The sequence below is a fragment of the Protopterus annectens genome, chromosome 2.part2 (assembly GCF_019279795.1).
Source record: "Protopterus annectens isolate FY-2018-M chromosome 2.part2, PAN1.0, whole genome shotgun sequence".
Taxonomy (NCBI): Eukaryota; Metazoa; Chordata; order Ceratodontiformes; family Protopteridae; genus Protopterus; species Protopterus annectens.
This window is the reverse complement of record NC_056730.1, coordinates 9,950,089-9,975,490: the sequence shown is the minus strand read 5'-3', so window position 1 is coordinate 9,975,490 and position 25,402 is coordinate 9,950,089.

The following is a 25,402-nucleotide window of genomic DNA, read 5'->3' as shown; positions in this document are numbered from 1 at the left end:
GCATCTGCTAGGAGGGAATGGCATCCATGTAGGTGTATGTCAGTCATATCTGATGTTAGCTGATGTGGTCATGCCAATTCATGCTCTTGTAGTGGCATTACTTCCACTGTTCCATCAGTGAATGAGGTGCCCACACCCAGAGGTAGTAGGCCATGGGTTCATGTTGGCCGTACTCGTGAGGACAGCTCATCCAGCAGATAACAGTCACATTCGCAGTGCATCTGACCCAGGGTATGGAATGCCAGTGCAACTCTTGTCAGAGCCAGTTCTTATGGTCGGGGACAATGACGATGAACTGTCACCACTACCATGCACTGCTCACACCTGTCTAACATACCAAGATGTACAGCTAGCACAGAGCTTGGCTGTGTTCTTGCAGACACTCACACACCAGTTTCACCTTGAGTGCCCATACAGACACACACACATATAACAGTTACATGGGTCATTCGTGAGGCTTACAGCTCATTCTGTCTCAGCAGCCATTTGATACTTTATCCAAATGTCTGCTCTTTGTCTTTCATACTAATATACGCTCACTACCTTTTATGTCAGCCTAGGCATCATGCCCCCAACCTCCCAACATCTTTTGCAAATGATGATAACTGTGCCATATCCTTGTTTTCTTTCTTTTGGATTCAGGGATACATAAGTCTTTTAGTTGATGCTTACGATGCATAGCTGACTTAGTTTTTAGTATATCTGTGTTTGTGATGCTGTTTTGAAAATTGTACTGCTTTCTTACATGTTTTAGCAATGTGTACATCCCTCTCATCCTCTTAGACTAACAAAGTAGGTAGGACCAAGCCATAAATAAAAGTGGGACAAAGGCCCAGCAATAGGGAGAATTTCTAAATATTCTGGGCTTACAAACTTAAGACAGCTGAAAGAATAACAGATTTTGCATTACTATCTATTTTTCTGAGGATATGAAGTCTGAAATGTGTGTCATTATTTTCTAAATTCAGTCTTTAATGATTTTCCAGTACAAAAGCATGAGGCCAAACTGTGGACATTCCATGAAAATATGTGCATTTGAGAGATACAAATGTGTAAATCTTTGAAGTCTGAGGCCTATTACTTGATAGATGGCACATGAATTCACATAAGTCACTGCTGTCGCATATTGATATCATTGCTGTAAAAATCACCTATGTTATACTTACTTACATTTGCAAGTAACAGTATCCAAAGATATGCCATTCATTTGTGTTCTTAGGTATGTATTTCTTCCAGGTTCAACACTTACCTTGGAAATCTGTCAGTTGCAACTTTTGACTCTGTCTGATGCTAGCAGTACACAGCCATTACATGGGTAAGTAAAGGTTGTGAGCATTGTTTGTCATTAATGTTACTGTATGTATGTGCAAAGGATGAAGGTTTTAGCCCCTTAGGTGGAGAGCATGTGTGCCATCCATTGCCTGTTGGTGAGTGCAGTGTGCAGTGCATATTGTGCACACCTACATCTCCCTACACCCACAGCAGTTGGTGATGCCCTCTCTGACTCCTCACCTGCATGTGCTTGCAGTGACCTTGTCAGTGGTGCTGAGATGTGTGGCCCTTCACCTTGGTGTTCCTGATGAAGCTGCTTTCCCAGGATAATATTGTGAAGCATAGCACAGACAGTGAAAATCTTGGCACATATATGGGAATTGTACTGCAGGGCTCCCCCAGAAGTATCTAGGCACCGTAGCCATGACTTCAGCAAGCCAAACACATGCTCTATGTTATTTCTTTTTTTGAGCATGTGCTTCATTATAGCATTCTTCAGTTGGTGTGTTTGCATTTCTGATGGGTATCATCAGCCATTGTTCCAGTATATAACCTGCATCCCCAGTAAATGAGCTGTGGTATATCACCCATAGAAAACATCTTATACAGTTGAGAGTTGTGCCAGATATGTGAATCATAGTAACTGCTTGGGTTACCAGCACACCCATTCTGGACGATTCTCTTATCATTACACATGACCTGGCAGTTACTAGAGTGGAAGCCCTTTCTATTTATGTATACCCTTCCCTGTTCCTAAGTTGCTGCTTTGATTTCTACATGCCTACAGTCTATGGCACTCAGGTGTTCAGTGTAGTGTACTACAGAGTAGAACTCCTGCATAGTTGTGGCTCTATCCTCAGGTGTACAGGAAAAATATATGTGGTCACTGGCATATTGTAGCATAGCATTCAGGAATTGTTGTAGGAGCCTGCATGCTGATGCCTGTGACACCCCCAACATGCCCCCTGTTGATCTCTGGAAGGCACCAAACTAATATTCTGAGTGCTACACGTACCTTAGTATCCACTGGTATTGGTTCCCTTTGGTTTGCCCTTGCTCTCAGTTGAGGACGAAAGAGGTTGTAGATTTCCTGTAGTGTGTCTCTATCCACCCTGTAGCATTCTACAATTTCCACTTCATGCAGACCATGGAAAGTGAAACGGGGTTTAAACACCCTTCTTCTTCTTGTCTGAAGTCTATCAACAGCAGCACAGACATGGGCCTGTTGCACGTACACATGAATAAGACCAACGGCAGCCCCTGATATTGTTTCTGTGTACAGAAGTTTCCATGGCTGTATTCCAATAGGTTTTAGAATTCACATGGAAAACCTGTACTGAGTCTACATGATTGCGTTATACTGTATCTTGCTGAATACCTCCTCCATCTTGGATTGGTTGAGTAGCATACAATTCAGTTGTTTATGCTTTAATTAACATGCCACAGTGTTTACTATGTTTTTGCAGCCCCACACATCATGTAGAGCTGCTTACTGAATACATAATTGTGCATAATGCACACATGGTTTTAGCAGACAATGTAGGCTTTATTGAGTCTGCACCCAAGTCTGTGGAACATAGTACTGTTTGGTGGTTCATTCCACAGAAATGTGCCTCATTATGAGGAATGCTCCTCATTTTAACTCTTAAAAAGTTCATGTTCCACACTGTTCGACATTGAAAGGGTCTGCCACACAATCATTACGAATTATTTTAAATAATATTAATGGTAAATAATACTAAATCATATTAATTCATCAAAATAACATTTAATACATATAAAGTAGCACCTGCTAACCATACTATAAGCTTCTGATTTGAAAGTTTTAGTAAATTGCTTGCATGTGTTAAACATTGTGTCTGTTTATTACACATCAGAAAGAGTAGTGTTCCATATTTTGGAGATGAAAGGTTGAGAGTTATTTAATGACTTAAAACTAACAAGCATATTGTAGAGTTAACAAAAAGCTGTACTGTTCATTTAATGGTTCAAAATTCACCACCACAAATACCATCAGTGTTATGACAGCGCAACCATATGGATTTTGCAGAACCTTTTATTCACTCTATTTTCTTCCCCACTGGGGGTGCATAATCTCAAAAAAAAAAAAAACAAAGGCTTTTGCATGTAATCAAAGAATTCATTTCACTTCATTCTTGTTTTCACAAATTTAGAAGCTATCTTGTTCTAGTAACTTTCCTGCGGTAGTGGTGCTGCGGTAGCATTGTCGCCTCACAGCAAGACATTGTCCCGTTCGATTCTCAGCTATACCGTCTTCTGCGTGAATGAGCGTGCCTTCGATGAAGGTTGTGCATCAGGGCCGGCAACTCGGCACGTAAAAATCTACTACCAAACATTAGCGGACCGGAGTTCTGCTGTGGCGACCCCTAACCGGGATAAGTTGAAAGACACAACTTGTTCTAGTAACTTTATCCTTAGCAAGGTAAACTTCATTCTGTTGAATTGTCTGTTAATTGACAGAGTGAAGTGCCTGGATAATTTGTTGAATGCTTCATTCTTGGGTGCTGCAGATGTCAATAGAAGGAATATTGAGTGAATGTGGGAAAGGTAAGGGTGAATTTGGAATTTTAATGCCAAAACTTTCAGATATACCAAAGGTTTCAGCATTAGGAGAAAAACTGTATGTGTGTGTGTGTGTGTGTGTGTGTGTGTGTTTGTGTGTGTGTGTGTGTGTGTGTGTGTGTGTGTGTGTGTGTGTGTGTGTGTGTGTGTGTGTGTGTGTATGTGTGTGTGTGTCTGTGTGCAACAGTTTGTGGGTCAGGGAAAGAGGAAGGGCTAGGGAAAGTGCTATATTTAATGCTGGGCATATGTGTTGTTGTATGTGATGTGTGCCTGAGTGTCGTGTGTAGTGCTAGCATTATGGAAATGTTTACTATCAAAATGTAGAATGCTACTTATGCGAAACTGGGATGATTGAATGCGTGTTTCCCAGTTTCCGTAATTCCGGTCTGGAAATGTTCGAATCCACATTAGCAAATGGTAGTGTACATTCACAAATATGAGACGAATGTTCTGACTGGAGATCACACTACAGTGGGGATTGGGAAATTTACCCTTTTCCTCACTGTAGTGTGATCTCAGAGTTGGAATATATAATATGCAGGGGTTGTGGTAGCTATGCAGGGGGCTTAATCCCCAGCAAAACTGTAAAAACATGTACTTTATACTTACAATTTCCATGGCAGCTTCACCACAACAGCCTGCAAGTTTGACATCGTGCCCTCATATTTCGAATAATTTCGAATGTGGACGTCAAAGTGATGATTGCTGACATTCTGTTAAAGCGACATTAACAAATTCGACAAGGATATTTGACAAATTGATTAGAATTTGTTGTGCAGTTCCACATTTTGATAGTAAACCTTATGGAAAGGGCATTTCTAATGTAAGGTGTAGGTTTGGGTTTATCAGAAGAAGCAAGGCTGGGGTAAGGATTAGTGTGCATTAGTAAGTTGGTGCAGGGGGTACAGAAAATATTAAGTTGCTGAATTCAATTCCAAATAAAAATCATGCATTCGATTAAAATGTACTTCATTTAAACATTATTCAGCAGACGTATAACTAAATCTGAAATAAAAGCCAGACTGTCAACATGCTTAATCACAAGTTACTGTGCAGCACCTTGAATGGAAAGCAAATTGGTTTCCAGGGAAAACATATGGATTACATTGTCTATGGCTACAATTTCATTTCATTTTCTAAACCATTTGCTGCTTAGAGTGGCAGTGTTAGCAAGCCATGCAGGGTATTTCTGACATCAGTAGTTCCAGCAGCTATCTACAACTCATCCTGTGGGATCTCTAGATGTTTTTTGGTAAGATGAGAGCTATAATCTATCCATGTCCTGTGTCTACATTGAGATGTCCTCTAAGTAAGAGGGGTCTGGAGTACCTTCCATGGGAGATTCACTTGGGGCACTCTACAAGGTGCCTTAACCATGTCTACTGCCTTCTCTCACCATAAAGGAACAGCACCAGTTCCAAGATCCATCTTGAAGTGTGAGCCAAGCTACCCAGAGAAGGAGTCTCATTTCTGTTGCTTGCAAACATTGTATCATCCTTTCAGTCATACTCAAAGCTTGTGACCATAAGTGAAGCTAGGATGAACATAGCCTGGCCAGTAAACTGAGAGATTTGTCCAAAGACTCAGTCCTTATTTCACTAATACACTTCATTACAATGCCCACAGTTCTGCTTTGATGTACTAATGCACTTTGCAGTACCTCACTTTCCTCTAGTTACACTTTTGATAAGACCCCAAGAAACTTCAGTATCTCCACTTGTGTTTGTTCCCTCACCCAATTGCAAATAGTACACTACTCCTTTCCGGAACAGAAACAGGACCTCTGGTTTGGTATTGCTCATTTTCATCCAAAAGTGCTTTATACACAGCAGTGAATTAATCCAATGCCCGGTGTTTACTGGAAATCACAGTCACTTGAGGCTAAATTTTCAACTCCCACATACACATGCACTTCTATACTTCTAATATAAACCTTATGATAGCCATATAAACTATCTGTAAACCTACTTTATACCCCATCTCTTAACTATAATATTAACATTTACTGCCCTACCTACCTCCTTCCTACACTTCCATTTTTTTTGAATTTCTAAGCACGAATCACATCATCTATTATCTGTTTCACAATATCAGTAATACACCATTTCAAATACACCATCTCAATAAAAATCTACCCAAACAGCAGAGACCTCCAAGGCAGAAACACACTCGACCACCACAACACAACACTAATCACGAGACACATAACTTTCCTAAACAGTGCACACTCAACCAAAGCTTCTAAGGCAAAACAGCATGCCCAACACACTAGTCATAGAAGACTCAATAGTGAGCACACTGATGTCCCACTTACTAGATTGAATAAGGAGAAAGTAACAGTCAGCTGCCTGTCATGCGCTGGGATCAACCACATAATGCACACACTCAGATCCCTCAAGAACAGGTACAGATATGACTCTGTCATTGTACATGTGGGTGTAAATGACCTGAGATGTACCTCCCTGGACTACATGAAAAGAGACATGGAGGAGCTCTTGGATTATGTAGCTCAGGTGGGTATGACCCTAGCCCTGAGCAGTATCCTACCATCACCCAGAATGATACCACAGTACAAGCAGAAAATGATTGATTTCAACAATTGGCTAAGTTTCTGGTGTCATTCTAAGGGGATCCAGTATCTGTCTGCCTGGGATGACATGATTGACACACCTCAATGCTTTGCCAGAGATGGCCTGCATCTGTCACCCCTGGCCTTCCGGATACTGGCCAAGGCTCTTGCCACCCTTTTTTAGGTGGTTTTCCAAAGACCAAATTACCACCATAACAGCTACAAACAAATGCAATCTGAGGGTCATGCTGCTCACTGCTAGAAGTCTAAATCTCAAAATGCACTCACTCGAAGCACTCCTTAAAATGGAGAACATCAACATTTGTGCTGTAACAGAGACCTGGTTCAAGGCAGCAGAAAGCACCCCTGCACTGCCAGGCTATAACTCATTCCACACCTTTCAGCCCCAAAACATGGACCGAAGCTCCAAAGGCGGTAGTGTTTCCATATTCATAAAGGATGCGCATACCTCCAGACTGGTAGCCCAAAATAACGCATCTAAGATTATTCAGGTGCAGCTAACATTGGGTAAGACAGCGATTCAGGTCATAACCTGCTATAGATCCCCAACCATGTCCCAAGGCTCACACTCCATGTTCCTAAGCACCCTGGAGAATATTAAGGTCCAACCTAACACTCTCATACTGGGTGACTTCAACTACCCCTCCATTAACTGGGAAAACTACTCATGTACCAATACACTTGTCCAACATTTCCTGGAATTCATTAATTCCAGTGTTCTGGATCAGCTCATTCTTACCCCCACTAGATGTAGCAACATCCTTGACCTGGCCATTACTAGCATGGCGAATGTTGCTCTACACCAATAGTCAACTCCTCCCTGGTAAAGATCCGACCACAAACTAATCATCTTGTAAATCCACCCCCCCCCCAAAGGTAACCACCATGAAAAACGTCTCCAAAGCTAACTTTGGGCTCCTAAAACAGAGGTGGCTAACTTCACGGCACCCATGCAAATGGAGATCAGTTGCATGACCTCCGAATCATACATCAATGCACTGTACGAACACATACACAAATGCATGGATCTTGCCATACCCACTAGAACCAAGACACTCTCCTCCAAAAATAGGAAGCCAATCTGGTGGTTCCCTACCATAAACAAACTCTACAACAGAAGGAGGAAACTAATGCAGAAATAAGGTGAAGTCCCAAGACTGGAAAAACTCCCTTATCAGCCTCAACAAAAAGTTGAGATCCCTCATCAAATCCTTTAAAGCTAGCTATGAAAACAGAATTGCAGCAGATAGTAAAGACAACCACAAGGCCTTCTATAGTTGTGTAAAGAATCTCCATGGCAATACCCAGATTTGCTCTGAGCTACTGCACAATGGTACCTCCTATACCGAGCCAACAGATATTGTCAATATACTGGCCGACAGATTCAGTGCCAACTTTATCCATCTCCCCCCCAAGGGGCCAGTCACAATACCAGTAGATTGCCAGGCACCCAGTATTACTGCTGCACAGGTTAAAACAGCACTGTCCAAGGCCAAGAATACAGCTTCTATGGGACCTGACAATATCGCTGGCTGTTTTCTACACAAACTACAGAGTGAACTAGCACCACATCTGTGTGCTCTGTTCAATCACAGCCTCACCTCAGGCTTTGTCCCTACCAAATGGTGCACTGTTACAGTCATCCCTCTCCACTAAGGAGAGACTACAGACCCTGGGAACTCTCACCCCATTAGCCTGACTAGTCTAATATGCAAAGCTATGGAACACATCATCATCATCATGGACCTAATAAACAAGGATATAGGGAATCTCCAAACTCTGGATTCCACACAGTTTAGTTTTGTGAAACGTAGATCATGTCTGCTCAACTTGATCAATTTCTTTGAGTCAGTCACCAGAGCTATGGATGAAGGCAAGGTGGTTCATACAGCCTACCTTGATCTGGCCAAGGCCTTTGACACCATTCCTCACTCAGGAATCACAAAAAAACTCACTACGCTATGCATCAACCCCTATATCACTAGGTGGGTTGCAAACTGGCTCACAGGTAGTGCCCACAGTGTGAAAGTAGCTGACTTGAAGTCAGACTGCTGACCAGTCATGAGTGGAGTCCCACAGGGTTTGGTCCTGGGTCCTCTCCTGTTTGGTATCTTCTTCTCTGAAGTCCAGGCCAACATGAAGGGACTCTGGTTAACAAAGTTCGTAGATGATTGCAAGTTGGGAGCTATTATTAACTCCCCAAGTGATCTTGACATCCTACAGAAAGGCCTCACTGAGACCAATGTTTGGTATCAGAACCATGGCCTTAAGCTCAATGCCAAGAAATGTGTCATCATCCCCTTTGGAAAAAACCCGGTTCCCATGAATTACCAAATCAATGGTAGTCTACTAAACACAGAAGGCATTATAAGAGATCTGGGAACACAGGTTGACAGCAACCTCTCTTTTGACCACCACATTGTCACTGTGGTCAGAAAGTCCTTCTATGTGGCACATCTCATTACTAAGGGTTTTGCATCAAGGAAGAAAGAGGTCATTGTCTCCCTCTACTCTTCCCTCATTAGGCCAATCACTGAGTACAATTCCCCATTTGGCATGTACCTCACTAAACATCTGCAACAACTAGAGAGGCTGCAAAAGTACCTCACAAAGAGGATCCTAGGCCTTAAACATTTGTCCTATATGGACAGACTAAAAAAACTCCAACTATTCTCTGTCGCATATCACCTACTTAGAGGCTATCTCTACTTGACTTACAAGCCATGTCTGACCCAGCTCTATTAGAAATGCTACATCTAAAGAAATCCCAATCCCTCCACACCACACACTCCAGAGACCTCAACCTCATTACCACAATCAACAGAACATGCTGGAGGGACAGGTTCATAACCCAGAGACTGTCCATGCTATGAAATAGACTTCCCATACATGTCAAGCAGAGCACCTCACTGGCCCTCTTCAAGAGAAATCTTGATGAGTTGATGGGAAATAGAAAATTCACCCAATGAATCACTCCAGTGGTTTTACTCAACAGAGGCACTGGGAACTAAGGTCGGGTGGCACAATGCAAGGGTAATCCTATGGACTAGGCTTGCAAAGTCTCCAGGGCCATAAGCCTAGCACACACCTATGAACCTATGAACCTAAATGTTCTATGTTCAACATCTACTCATGGATAAGTATATTTTATACTATAATGATTTGCCTTTATTTCAAATAAATGAAATCTAGTTAGAAAATGTATGTGCAGCTGTTAATGTATATGACTTAATGTCTTTATATTTATATTACTGAATGTCTGTTTAAAAATGTTTGGAATATGTTGGAGCTTTTCTCACTGGGACCTATGTTGAAAAGGGTTTTGATTAAACCCAGTAAACAAAAGTAAACTAAACTAAAATAAAATAAAATAAATAAGAGGGTGACATCATCTGCAAACAAAAAAATGTGCAGCTTTCACATCCCTGAATTGCATACTCTTCAAACATTAGCTGCGCCTTGATATCATATCCATGAAAATCATATACAGGAGAAGAGACAAGACACCACCTTGATGGGGCCTTATGCCCATCATGAATGTGTTTGATTTAACTCCAAGAATACAGACACAGCTCTCATTCATCAAATACATTGATCTAAATGGCATACAAGAAGCAGCAGCAATAGCCCTGGGTCCCCATACAATTCGAGAACTTTCAAGACATTTCAGACTACATGACCATATACCTTATACAAATCCCCCAAATTATTATTGTCAAACTCCTCTGACCCTTCCAACATCATTGTAAAGGACAAAGTGTTGATCTACTGTTCCACAGAGAGAATGCAATCTGCATTGCTGTTCTTGCATAAAAGGCACATCTATAGGATAAAGTGTCCTATCCAGCAGTCTGTCATATGCTTTCCAAGGGAGGCTAAGTGATATGATACTTTCTTAATGAACACTCCATTTCTCACTCATTTTTGAAAATGAGAGGTCACCACTCCTATTTTTTTCAGACCAACGATACTGTCTCATCCTTCCTTGCAAGACTAAAAAGGATGGTTAACCTCAGCAGCTCAATATTATTCAAAACCTTTAGCATTTCAGGCAGATCTCATTCAGTCCTGCAGTCTTACACAGTGAACATGTTTAATCACTGAGGCAACCTCATCTAGTAAAATGGGTCCGTTTCACAGTATGCTCCTGGAACATCCGCAGAAGAAGGCTTGTCCACAGAATTCAGAAGTTCCTCAAAGAGCCCCTTTCAACTTTTGACAATAACAGTCAATGTCAGCATTTTTCCTCCCTGCTAATAACAGTATGGACAGTACTCCATCTATTGTCCTGAAAAAACAGACAGCTTGCCAGAACCACTTTGAAGCAATCTGAAAGTTTTTCTTCATGGACTCTCCAAACTCCTCCCACACCCAAGCTTTTACTTTGATGACTGCTGAGACTGTTGCTTTCCTGGATTGTCAGTACTTATCAGTCACAGAGTACCTTCCACTAGCATTGCATGGAAGGCCTTATTGTTTTAGCTTAACAGTGTCCCTCACTTCTTGTACTCACCAGAAGGTTCTAAGGTTACTACATGAAAACTTCGAAATAATTCGGAGCCACGTTTCTTTGTCAGTGACTCAATTACTGAGATCTTAAATAGGTTCCATCTAAAGTCCACATCTCTGATGTCTCCAAATTTGAGATAAGCTTGTTTTCAAGATAGGGAATGAGCTTATCAGGCAGAGTACCATAATCTAATCATTCACAGGTCACCTTCACTACATGTGCAGGTTTCACATGTCCGTCCAGTTGCTTACTTAGTTTCCCAAAAGAATACACTGCCAAATGGTGAGCAGGTGAAATCTCAGTATCAATATTTATGTGAGCCTCCAGAAAATGAAGTCTCATATCTGATGATATTCTTGCAAAGTTAGTCCCTGGCCTTTGTCCCAAGTTATTCAGTTATCAGTTTGTATGTATGAGTATCCTTATCTTCAATTTTATTGTCTGTTATGGACAATCCATAACTTGTAATGAAGTCCTTATCTACTGCTGTAGCATAGAAGGATAAAGCCCTGACTATGGCTCAAGAAACCAAGGTTCAATTACAGTTTTGGGTGCCTGCAACCCTGGCAGAGGAGGATGGGTGTGTCCATCATGTGGGGCAGGGGGCACATGCCCTCAGGTTATACTTGTGGTTCAACTACCCTGGTGCATGTCCCATCCTTAAGGTGGTACGAGATGCATGCAAGAGTGAGAAAAATTGAAGAAAACACTCTTCATCAGCCATGTGATTATGTCCAAGGGTCCTCCAGCTCCTCATTGGCTGCAGGCATGGGTTGGGTATAACCCAGGGTGGGCTAAGGTAGGTCTGGTAGACCTGGCAAATGATCAGAGGAATTGGAGACAGTTGATAGTCTGCTGTTGGTAACCAAAACATCGGGGAAATCTTCATGGAAGTCCTTAAATAATTCAGCACTTGGGTTCAACTCAGGCAAACCACTCATCCTAGTCACCCTCTTCCAGACACCTCCATCATTCCCCAATGAACCTTGAAATCTTCCAGTAGATCTATGCAACCTTTATGAGGTACACTATCAAGCACTGTGACCATTGTCCCTAAGAAGGCCAAATACTCCAAATAGCTGTTATGTGCATATGCACAAACAGATTTTGTTTCTTTCTGCAGCTTGTAGTCATACCGAAGCAGCCCTCTTCTTTACAGGTACAAACTCCATATGAACAACACATAGCTGGGACATGCATGTACCCTCATACCTGTTCAGGGCATTCCTCTAATCAGCTACAAAGTGAGATAAAAGCAACCCTATTGATCTATCTTGTTCCAGAACCAGTTCCGCATGTGAATAGAAGACCTACTAAACCTAGCTGATACTTTTACATTTCTAAACAATCTCTGGCTCATTCTCCAGCAGTGAGGTGAGACTCCATGTCCTAAGAACCAACTTCCATTGCCATGGCCTGATTCAATGTAATCTATCCCAGTCCTGACTTGCCACTTGATTAGCATTAAATCTGACCCCCACCTTTCACATCGTGCATGATGAGAACACAAGGCAGCTCAACGCAACATTTTGCCGTTAGCCTAGCTAGCCTGTATGAGTCACCTGGCCACCAGGTCCTCACCAGTGAACACCACTCAGAGGTCTGGCTGTAGGGATGGATCACAACAACCCTTTGCCAGACAAGGTTCACAGATTCTCTAACTGAGCCATTTTGGGGGCAATCTGGATTGCTGTTAACCTGGATGCTTCTCTCAGACCAATTTTCCAAAGCTATCCCCTGTTAGTGAAATAAGCTTCAGACAACACAATTGTAAGGATCACAAGAGCATACAAACCCCTCCACCATAATAAGGTCATCATTCTAAGAGGTAAAAAAGAGCTCAAAACATAGACTTCTAGGAACAAAGTCCAAGCTATAAACCAATTTGCTCTTCCTGTTCTAACTTAAAGTTTTGGGTTATTGCCTGGGCCAGAAAGTATAGGATCAGTTGGACAGGAAAACAGGACAAAAGCTTCACGCTAATCAAATGAGTTATTAAAATCCGTGTATACCAAGCTTATAAATTCCTTGTTCTGAAGGAGGTATGCACCTCTTTAAAGTTGATTACATCCATAGATCTGCAATCATAGGGCTCCATACATATCTGCTGACCTCACCAGACCCAAACGTAGAAAAAGTTTTGAAACATGAAGAGAACAAATCTAAGATAATGTTTCTCCTTAGTTTAGCAGAAGCTTATGGGTGTCAAGCGGAAATGGAAATCAAACCAGAAGTAGATAAAAATCATGCAGCAACTAAATGTGCCAAAAGACAAAAAAATATATAAGAAGGGTCAGATGTGAAGGCAAGAAATGTGGAAAATGCATAAATATACAGTACGTGCAAGTACAGAAAACTCCTGGAACAACCTCATGTCGATCAGGAGCTGTTGCAGGAATGGTTAAGGAAAGAAAAATTTAAACCAAAAGAGGAAAGGTTAATATTGGCACCCCAGGACAGTGGACTACATACACATTGGTTTGCGTAGTCCATTGAACATGTGGAAGAAATAGACAAATGCAGGTTCTGTAAAACAGAACTGGAAACAGTCACACATCTTGTTGCTGGGTGTGATACACTAACTGCAGAGGGCCTGTATATTGAAAGGCATAATAATGTGGCAAGACTGTTGCATTGGGAATTATGGATACATTACAATATTGAAGTAGCTGAGAAGCATTGGAAACATCAGCCACAAAGCATCATAGAAAATGATGAAGTTGATATAAAACAACAAAAACTAGTGAAAACACACACCAATTTATTAGGCAGAAACTCTCTCTAGCTTTTAAGCTACAACAGCCTTCAAGGAGTAAAAACAATTGAATAAACCCCACCTTAAATATCATTTAATATTAATATTATAGATACATTGATGACTTGGCGCTTGTGTGTAAGGGTCGGTATGAGATGGTACAATCATTTGTACAAAAATTAAATATTAATAAATTCAGTCTTAAGTTTGATGGACTCCAGTATTGTAGATCAGTAGTATTTCCAGTATTGTAGATCAGTAGTATTCCCAGTATTGTAGATCAGTAGTATTCCCAGTATTGTAGCTCAGTAGTATTTCCAGTATTGTAGATCAGTAGTATTCCCAGTATTGTAGATCAGTAGTATTCCCAGTATTGTAGCTCAGTAGTATTTCCAGTATTGTAGATCAGTAGTATTCCCAGTATTGTAGATCAGTAGTATTCCCAGTATTGTAGCTCAGTAGTATTTCCAGTATTGTAGATCAGTAGTATTCCCAGTATTGTAGATCAGTAGTATTTCCAGTATTGTAGCTCAGTAGTATTTCCAGTATTGTATATCAGTAGTATTTCCAGTATTGTAGCTCAGTAGTTTTTCTGGATGTCCAATTGCAAGGCTTGTCAGATGGTAAAATAAAGTTCTTAAGAAATTTGAAGATGGCAGTCATTTTTTGGATGGACGTAGTTGTCACCCACCACATTTATTGGACGCACTCCCCTATGGTAAGTTATTAAGAATTTATAGATTATGTAATGATGGGATGGAATTAGAGAAAGAGCCAGGGGAAACTATTAATGTGAAGTTGTTCAATCTCGCCGTTCGTTCATCACTGATGGGTTCGGAGCCGATCTTCAGCTCCAACATGGCCATTTAGCAAAACTCAAAGATTACCAGTAGCTTGAGACCAAGCCCCTTATCCCAAGATGCATTGCTGGAATTACCTCATATCTAGTTTGCCGTGGCACTGATTTCTTGGTTTCCAGCTCTGCTCGAGACTTATTCAACGAATTCTTAAAAATGTTCTTATATATTCATATCTATACTATTGCTTAGTGTTCCCTTATCCAAAATATTACCTTGTTTTTGGGCCTCGTTAGTTTCTGTGGCCTTTTCTTTGCTGTACGTCTTCCACTCGAAAGGGTATCAATTCTTCACCAAAACATCACTTCTTTGGTGTCAAAGAACAGAGCTTCAGCCGCAGAAGTCTTGAAACTACTAGGTTTGATGGCGGCAGCAATATTAGCCATTCCATTGGTGAGGATGCATATGCGGATTCTTCAATGGCTCCTTTTCACGCAGTGGTCCTACCAGGAATTATCAATGAACCATATGATTCTGTTTACAAACTCTTGCAAGAGGGATCTTCAGTGGTGGTTGATGTCTCTACATGTCACAATAGGACATCCCTTTGTACTCCCCCCTTCTAGTAGCCACTGTGACCATGGATGTTTCCCTGATAGGGTGGAGGGGCCATTTTCAGGGAAAGACTGCCCAATGCACATGGACGGATCAAGAGTCACACTTGCATATCAACATTCTAGAGGTGAGAGTGGTACTTCTGATATTGCAGTACTTTCAGGACTCTCTCCCTCTAGGGACAATTGCCATACAGGCAGACAGTATGTCAGTGGTCTGGTATTTGAACAAACAGGGCAGGACCAAATCTTACTCCCTTTGTTGAGAAGCCCTCAGAATTTGGCAGTGGGCTGTGTCATCCCAGATCTTTCTTTTGGCAATGCACATCCCGGGGAGATCCAACGTGATAGCGGACAAGCTGAGCAGGGCAATTTTGTTGCCACATGAGTGGTCCCTAAAACAGGAGATTGTGGACAGGATTTTATTCAAATGGTGCCAGCCTTGCTGCGACCTTTTTGCCAGCCACATCAGCACCAAATGCAGAAGCTACTTTGCCCTGATCCCCCTCCGGGAGAGCCCCAGAGGGATACACTCGTACACGATTGGCCCCCAAGTATCCTCTATGCATTTCCCCCAATTCTGTTGATACCCAGATTTTTACAGAAAGAAAAGTCACTGAGAAGGACTGTTATTCTTATAGCCCCTCATTGGCCTAGGCAGATTTGGTTTCCATTTCTTTACCATCATCTCTTGGAGGATCCATGGATCCTGGACCCAGTTCCGGACCTTCTGACTCACCCGTCAGGGGACCTCCATCCTTCCTTGCAGTCACTGAAGCTAACCGCTTGGCTGTTCCAGTTCCCTGTATAGCCAGGTTTCATAATCTTTCATATGACACAAGTCAAATTTTGTTGGCCTCCCACAAACCTTCCACCAGAAATTTGTATCATAGTAAGTGGAAGAGATTCTCCATTTGGGCTTCTAACAAGAACCTTGACCCTTACAAAGCTCCATTGTCATCCATACTAGAATTCTTGACTGAGGTTTTTCATGAAAGAGCAGCAGCTGTGACTGTTAGGGTCCAGTTAGCAGCCATATCTAATTTTCATCTAGGTGCTGATGGCCTAAATATTATGCAACACCAGTTATCCAAGGCCTTCCTTTAAGGTACCCTTCACATGAGGCCTCCAGTGAAGACTCCTTATTCTCCCTGGAGCTTGAATTTCATGCTAGCCTGTATTGTTCTTCCTCCCTTTGAACCAGCATCATCTAGTGAGCTCAAGTTTCTGTCTTGGAAAACTATTTTTCTAGTGGCCATTACTTCTGCCCGCAGGGTGTCAGAGCTTCAGGCATTATCTGTCAAGCCCCCCAGATTTTTCATCCTGACAGAGTATCCCTTAGAACTAATCCATCCTTTTTGCCTAAAGTATGTTCTGAGACAAACATCGACCAAGTTATTGAGTTGCCCGTGTTTTTCCTCAACCATACCAACAAATTAAAATACATGCTGTACAAATTGATGTTCACAGATAGCTTAGATATTATCTGGCAGAACAAAAGACTTCAGAAAGTCAGACCAACTTTTTGTTTCCTTCTCTGAAGCCAGAAAAGGCAGACCAGTGGCTAAAACAACCCTTTCTAAGTGGCTTTTGGACTTTATCACCTACACTTATTCATCTGCTAATAGGTCTTTGTTGCATAAAGTGAAGGCGTACTCAACCAGAGCAGTCTCTACTTCTTCAGCCTTTCAAGCCAAGTTACCCCTTGATAATATCACTCATTACAAAGTGAACAAGGCCTTCAGGGACAGGGCTTCCTTTGCTTCTACGGTCCTGCAAAATGTACTCCCGTAAGCCACCCAGGATTTAGGGTGCTAGGGATGCTACCCATCAGTGATGAATGAACGGCGAGATTGAACAACTTCACATAAAGAAGTTATGTACTCACCAGAACATTCCATGTGAGTTGTTCCATCTCACCTGCATTCTCACGTCCCTCCCTCCTTCCCCCACCTGGCTGACAGTTGACCTGGAGGCTGACGTCATCCTGGTTTTTCAATGTTCTTCCTGTCTGGGGAGATTAGTCCTCTTTCTAGAGTATGGTACTCACAGCAAACAAGATCTGAGGTAATTCCAGCAGTGCATCCTGGGATAAGGGGCTTGGTCTCGAGCTACTGGTAATCTTTGAGCTTTGCTAAACGGCAGTGTCGGAGCCGAGGATCGGCTCTGAACCCATCAGTGATGAAGGAAGGCGAGATGGAACAACTCACATGGAATGTTATGGTGAGTACATAACTTCTTTGTATGTTTTTGAGAAGGGGTTATGATAGAGAAGTCATTAGGAAGTCTTTGGATAGATTAATATCTGAAACTCAGATGTAAAGTAAAGGGCTCATGAGATAGAAATATAGAGATCATAATAAGGGTGGGGAGAATGAACATAGAAAAGTGTGTGCAGTCACCACTTATGATGCCTTCAGTGAGCAAGTTATAGGCATTAGTAAGTATTTTGGGGTTTTATTATTAAAGTATAAAGAGTTTATAAACAGTGTATGTAAAACCAATATGGTTTCTTATAAGAGGGGACATAATATAAGAGATATTATTGTACAGTTTATTAAGCCATATAGTAGTTTGCACATAGACACTATGTGCAAACTACTATATGGCTTAATAAACTGTACAATAATATCTCTTATATTATAGCGCCAATACTGAAGGGAACATTTCAGTGTAAGGGATGCTCTAGTTGTAAATATTTTGTGACAACTTTTGAAAAAAATAATGGTTTACCTTTTAGGCCAAATGGCAAATATTTTTGTTCACAGAGGGTATTGTTTATGCCCTGAAATGTTTGTGCAGTCAATTCTATGTAGGAGAAAGCAAAAGACCTTTTAAGGTCAGACTGCAGGAACATATAAGGGACATTAGGAATGTCAAAACTGATAGTCCCCCTTGGTATGCATTTTATATTATATCATAGAAGTGACCCAGCAGGACTTAGGGGAACTATTTTAGAAAAAAAATATTTTACATGATGAATGTCTGGATATGATAAGAATATTGTTATATAAGGGAATTGGTTTTATTCTTAAGTATGGAGAACCTTTACCCCTGCTGGTTTAAATATTGATTGCAATTGGAAATTTTTAATTTAAATATTTAATTGAAATGATCATGTGTTTGTATTAAATGGTATTTAAAGTGGGGTTTATTTAATTGTTTTTACTCCTTGAAGGTTGTTGTAGTTGAAGCTCTAGAGAGAGTTTATGCCTAATAAATCAGTGTGTGTTTTCACTGGCTTTTGTTGTTTTATATAATACTTTGTAGTTTTTTTTTTGTTTTTTTTTGTCATTTCAGTGATGAAGTTTATATCACATGGGATCACCCATTACCAACAGTTCAAAAATTAAATTTGAGAAAGCCAGATATAGTAGTCCATAAAAAGAAGACAAAAGTAGCATTGATCATTGAAATTGCTATACCCAGTGATTACAGTGTCTTACATACCGAGAGACACAAAATCATAAAATACTAGGATTTGCAGGCAAACACACAGGTAATGTGGAAGAAAGATACACAGACAGTTCCAATAGTAGTAGGACCAAAGGGTCTCATAGAAAATAATTTACAGTCTTACTTAGATATGCTGCTAATGCATGTAACTCCATATGAATTGCAGAAGGAGTCAATCCTGGGCACGTTACTGGCGCTGCAAAGAGCACTTTTACCTAACATCAAAGATTGGAACAATACTAATTTCATGAACTTTAATCATACTTTGACTTAGAAATCAGGTTCATTCCCATCATGATATTAGAAAGCCAAAAGACGTGGAGAATTAAACCAAGAGAAACCAGGCATCCCATACATCCATGTAAACAACAAGCTTATAAAACAAACCACAACCTTTCCAAGTTTAACCAAGAAATGTTATGTTCGTTGCTATCCTCTCATCTTTTAACTGGAACTTCATAAAAATCCACCCCTTGGATGATCCTGTAAATGAATGAAATACAACTTTCCTGAATATCCTGTATAGCCGTGCACCTCCTAGAAGGGAAAGACTAAAAACAAATAATGCAAGTTGGCTGTCCGAAAAAAGGAGAATGCTAATACAGGGTAGAAAAAAGCATGGAAAGAATGTCAAAATATAAAACACCTCAATATCTTGAAAATGTCAGAATGCTTTGTTATCATACTAAAAAAAACAAATTAATGAAGACAAAGAACTGCAGTATAATAACATTCAGAATAATAGTAAACACAACCCTAAACATTTCTGCACAGCCATTAAAGAAATTTTGTATCCTGGCCATAAATTCAGCCTCAACCCGTCTCCCAATAACTCATCACTCAAAACCACAATACAATTCAACTCTTGCTTTGTAGTTAGTATAGCATCTCTAACCAAGTATTCCCCAACATCCTAGCCCTACCCAACAGCCACGTATCACCACATCCACTTTCACCTTCAGTCTTGTGTCCACATCCTATATAAAAGTACTCTTAAACTCCAACCATGCTCTATTTCAGCTGATGACTTTCCAAGTGAGTACCTTTAACATAGCAGCCAATAGCATTGCCTACCCTGTCTCAATCATTATAAATAGGTAAGTTCAGGAATTCAACATTCCATCTCTCTGGAATAAGTCACACGTTATCCATCTTCACAAAGGAGGAAATACAACAGACATTACTTACTTTAGAGCTATAGCAGTCTTGTCATCTCTCTCTCCAAAAAAACACATTCAGAAACAATTGCTAATTTATCTCCTGCAGGAAGAACTCCTATACCTCACACAACATGGCTTCTGTTTTACCCACAGTACTAACACTGCACTTGTCACCTGTATAGATACTGTCAACAAAGCTAGAGATAACAGTAAACTAGTCTCCTCCTTATTTATTGACTTGTATAAAGCCTTTGACACAGTCTGTCACAGCAAACTTCTATTTCAAATGTCCTTGTTAGGTCGCTCTTAGCCCACCCTCTTATGGTTCAAAAACTACCTGCCATATAGGTATCAGTTGGTAAAAATAGCACTCCACCCCCATACCTCTCAATATCTTAATACAAGAAATAAGGCCAAAGTCTAAAATAATGGGGGGGACAAAGCCCAAAACAGGGACAGATTGCAAATATTGCTCTTATAAACTTAGAAAGTTGCTAAAATAATAGGAGCTGTGTTAGCATACATTTTCTGAAGGATATGAAGTCTGGAACTCAAATGTAACTCCTTTGTTTATTGACTTCAATCCTCAGTGATTTGCCAGAAAACCACAAATTTTATGAAGAACAGACCAAAAATATGAGATAAATCTGAACAGTCTGTGAAAATCTGGACAGTTGAAAAGTATGCCATCCACTCTGCATACCTCCCAGTAACCACCGGTTTACCACAAGGCTCTGTCCTTGGTCACCTGCTCTTTAACAGTCGCACCAACATCCTCCACACATCCAGACTTCCACACAACAGGCCTACCTAATACAGTACATAGATGACTCCACACTCATTTGCACATCTAACAATGTGACACCTCCAAAAGAATTATTAAGTAATTTTTGACAGCCATTGAAATATGACTATCTAACTCACAATTTATGCTCAACCCTAAAAAAAAACTACTACTTTTTTGCCCCAAATCCCTATTTGATGAAAAAACAAAATGTAAAGTCCTGTACCTTGATAATACAACCATTGAAGTTGCTTCTCATAGCAAATTATTAGGGATGATAGCAAATGATAATCTTAAATTTGACGTACATAAACAAAATTTCATAAGAAAAACTAATCAAAAACTAGGGATGCTTTACAGAACTAAAAATCTTTCTCATTGAGGCAACGAAAACTACTCTTGGGAAAATAATGCTATTTTTGCAGACTGAATGTTTTCTGATCACACAATGTTGTCATTCCCTGTAATGTGTGTTATATAAAAAGCAATGCCCTTTTTAGTATATAATCATTTTGATTTATATATATTAATCAGTTTCTTTTTTACCTTACTTGTTGCGAACTACTTCCTTTCCTACTTTTTTTCTTCTACATACTCTAAGTCCTCAGATTATTGAATATTTGAATCCTGAATTTCCGAGTTGTAATTGGTCTTATCATGCTTAAGAGGGGTTGAGTGATGTTTACAGATAGTAGACACTTCCTTTCCTAAATGTGTTCTATTTGCACTTTGCTTAATATTATTTGTCTTGTCAGCTCAGTCATTAATGTAACAACAGTTTTCCAAGATGTGGATCCCTCTTCAAAAGGAACCTTGACGATTGGATGGGAAATAGGAAATTCACCGCGGGGATCACATCAGTCGCCCTGCTAGACAGGGGTCCAGGGAAGTAAATATCATGGGAAGAAATAGCCAGGGAATTGTTATGGCTAGGCTTGTATAGGCCCTAGGACCGATAGCCTAGTACCAACCTATGAACCTATGTGCCAGTTACACAAGTGCAATCAATGTCAGTAATTCTAGATTTTCTACTTATTATAGTAAGCAAACCATCAAACTTTTGACATGAGGAACAGAGGTCACCAGTGTTATCAGGTGTTTTCTCTATATATATATATATATATATATATATACATATCATTTAGTACACTGTTCAAGATACTTGTACTTTATTAAATCATTAATGACATACTCTTTTAAGGAATCCCCATTTAAAGAATTCTAAAAGAAAAGAATAATCAAAATCAGTGACGACAGAATTCAGAGAAATTAAACAATTAGTAAGGTCAAGGTAGGCACACCACCTGCCTTGACCTCACCAAGGCCTTCAACACTATTCCCCACTCGGGCATAGTAGACAAACTCACTCAACTAGGTATCAATCCATATGTTATCAGATGGGTAGCAAACTGGCTCACTGATAGAACCCACCTAATCAAAATAGGGGAAGCCACCTCAAGCAGCAGACCCGTAACAAGCAGCGTACCCCAGGGATTAGTCTTGGGGCCTCTGTTTTTCAAGATATACTTCTCTGAAGTGCAGGCCAAAACCAGTGGGCTATGGCTGACCAAGTCTGCAGGTGACTGCAAGCTGGGCATGGTCATCAGTTCCCCAAGTGATGTGGACATCCTCCAAGAGGGCCTCACTGAAACAAATGACTTGGTACTCCCATCCTTACTAACTTTCAGTCATCACTAAAATCAAAACATGAACAATGCTATAACAAAGTTGCTAAACTTGCAGCATAAACCCCTTTCAGAACCCACCACTGCTTAGCACTAAAAAAATATAAATTTGTTAGAACTGTCTGATCAACTGACATGTACACAACTTCTTACCACTTATAAAATTATCCAGCATCCTTCTGCCTGTCCAGCGCTAAATAACATTTTACATGTCTATGTTCCCAGTCAGTCATTATGATCCATTTACCAAAAACTACTGTCAGTCAAATCTGCTGGGCACTGTCTGTACTTGTACCATGTTGTTAAGTCCTGAAACTCCTTATTCTCTGTTCATCAGGTCAATACCCTCCCTTGCATCCTTGAAAACCATTCTGAAAGACGTCCTAGCCAAACGCTAGTTCCATTCTTGTTTAACACCAGGATAAACTATATCTCTAAATGTGAACAAATACCTCTTGGTACCTTACATCTCCTTACTCTCCCTTCTTCACTCACTTCCTTACTTCTATCAGTTTCTCTCCCCGACCTTTCACTCTAAGCATACCTTAAGCCTGCTTTTCTCTCACTTTATATTGCAATTCCTGTTTTTATTATATTAACTTATTATACTAACTTGCCTTTAATTTCTCTATAAACTGGCTAAAATTGCTCTAATTATTAAACCATTATTATATAACATACCTGTTCTTAACCAATGTTTTCATATTATGTCTAATTTGGTATAATTATTTAAACTGTAGTTGCTTTTTGTATTATTTTTAAAGACTGAAAAATTATTGTTCTTAAAATGTTTTGTAAGATTTTGGAGCTTTTCTACCTGGACCTCCACTGAAAATGGGCTCCTACCCAGTCATACTTTCCCAGTAATCAAATGCCAATAAATAAATAAATATATAATACACTATCTACAATTTTTGACTATGTGCATCTCAGTCAAATGAATGACACCACACACACACACACAGACACACACACACAGACACACACACACACACACACACACACACACACACACACACACACACACACACACACACACACACACACGCACACACGCACACACACGCACACACACACAGACACACACACACACACACACACAGACACACACACACACACACACACACACACACAGAGACACACACACACACACACACACACACACACACACACACACACACACACACACACACACACACACACACACACACACACACACACACACACACACACACACACACTTTATATATATAGAGGGAACTACAACAAAACATTGCCAGTTTCTCTCCCAATATCACTAAACTTTGGCTTCAAAACCCAAATCACACATTGACTGTTAGGTAAAGGATTTTCAGTAACAAAATGTGTATGGGTTAGGGTTAAGGGCAGGGTTAGGAGAAGAGGTAGAATTATGTGAGGGTTAGCACATATAAGTAAGGAGAGCAGTAGGTTTTCACCCCAAACCAACATCTCCTGCTGATTTTATTTTCTAACTCCAAGAATGCATAATACAGGGGAAACACATACTCCACACCCTCAGTAATGTAGCGATATTGAACACCCGTCGACCATCTATTTAGCTGACCAAATTGTGTTGAATAAACAGATGTTGACTTTAATGACAGTCAGCTTAATTCCTAGCACTCAATAGCATAATGAGTAGGGTGAAGGGGGCAGCCACCCCAGGCGCAAAGTGTTAGGGGGCATCATTGAAAAGGGCAGAAGTGTAGCTCCTTCGATATTTTGCTCTGTACCATTTTTGGGGGTGCAGATCAGCTGTAGAAAGTAGTGTAATATGTACAAATGATACAGTATAACCCAAAGTCCTTTTTTTTTGCTTGAAGAGCTGATGTGGTAGGGCCCTATATTGGAAAACTGCACAAGGAGCTAGATGAAGTGACTATGTCCTGGAACAAACACACACAGACACACAAATATATATATAAGCGTGGTGTTGAAACACAAGTTGTTGATTTTTAGTCCATTCTGCATTATACAAAATGTGTTTGTTCTATTTCCACATTTTTCATCAGTGTAAATGATTGTTTGTAATTCATTGCTTGCATTAAGTTACCATACGTTATAGCTTGCTTGCTGTTTAACAGTAGTTTTTTTTTTAAATAACCTTTCCATTGCCAGTTGAAGTGTCAGTTACATCAGGTATAGTTTTAAGTGTTGGAAGTTGGTATAATGGCTAAAGTGTTTACCTCACTGCCATATAGTACAAGGTTTGATTCCCTCCTTTGCAAGGCAAAATGGCCCACAAGGACAACTTACTTATAAACCTATAAGTTTCAAGGATGGGGCTTGCCCTCCAGCAAAAGTGTTTTTTTTTTCTTTTTTTTTTTTATAGTTGCCGGTTTCAATAACTGGTTTATGTATTTTTTATATGTATGCATATGTTTTTTGACATATTGCTATGTGTCAATGCATTCTTTTAGCTATACTGAGAAGTGGAAAAAGTGAGTTTCAACTTTTCAATACGGATCCTAAATTATACACATGCACGTGCACACAAGTTAAAGGAAAACACCTTAGAACTCAAAAACATGTTTTTATGTTGTTTCTTTGTTTTCTGAGCTATTTTAATGCATTAGAATCACTCCAGGTGCCTTCTTTTACAATTTTAATTTGTTTCCCACAAAATGGAGGATGATGGGGCCTGCCTTGGTAACGTTCTCACTTTCACTCCTTCTTTCCATAATGCTAGACATAAGGAAGTGGAGTTGTTTTCTCATGCCATTAAGATGGAATGGCAGGACTTTGAGGCACTGTCAACTAACACGCCTTCTGTACGACAGCTACTTCTATGTTTCCCCTGGCTGAGCCTCATTTATGCGCCTGTCAGAACTTTGTCCTACTCTATAAATAACTGTTAGCTACTTCCAGCAAAAGTAGGTCAATAGCAGGCTTTTGTAAAGGGATTATTTTATAAAAAGAATTGACAGACCTTCTCCCACACTTTCATCCTAAGGTGTGAAAACTCTCACTGTAGTAAATGTTCATTGCTTTATCATGTACAGGTAACAGCTATTGCTCACAAGGACTCTCAAGTAAGCCTGTCTGCTACTTCCCAGTGCCTTCAGTGGGAAGTTATTTTTCTCTCTCTCATGAATGATGCAGCATTAAAATGTGTTTTACCAGTACCTTAATTATTTCTGTCATGTTCACCTCCCTTTTTTTCTATTTCACATTT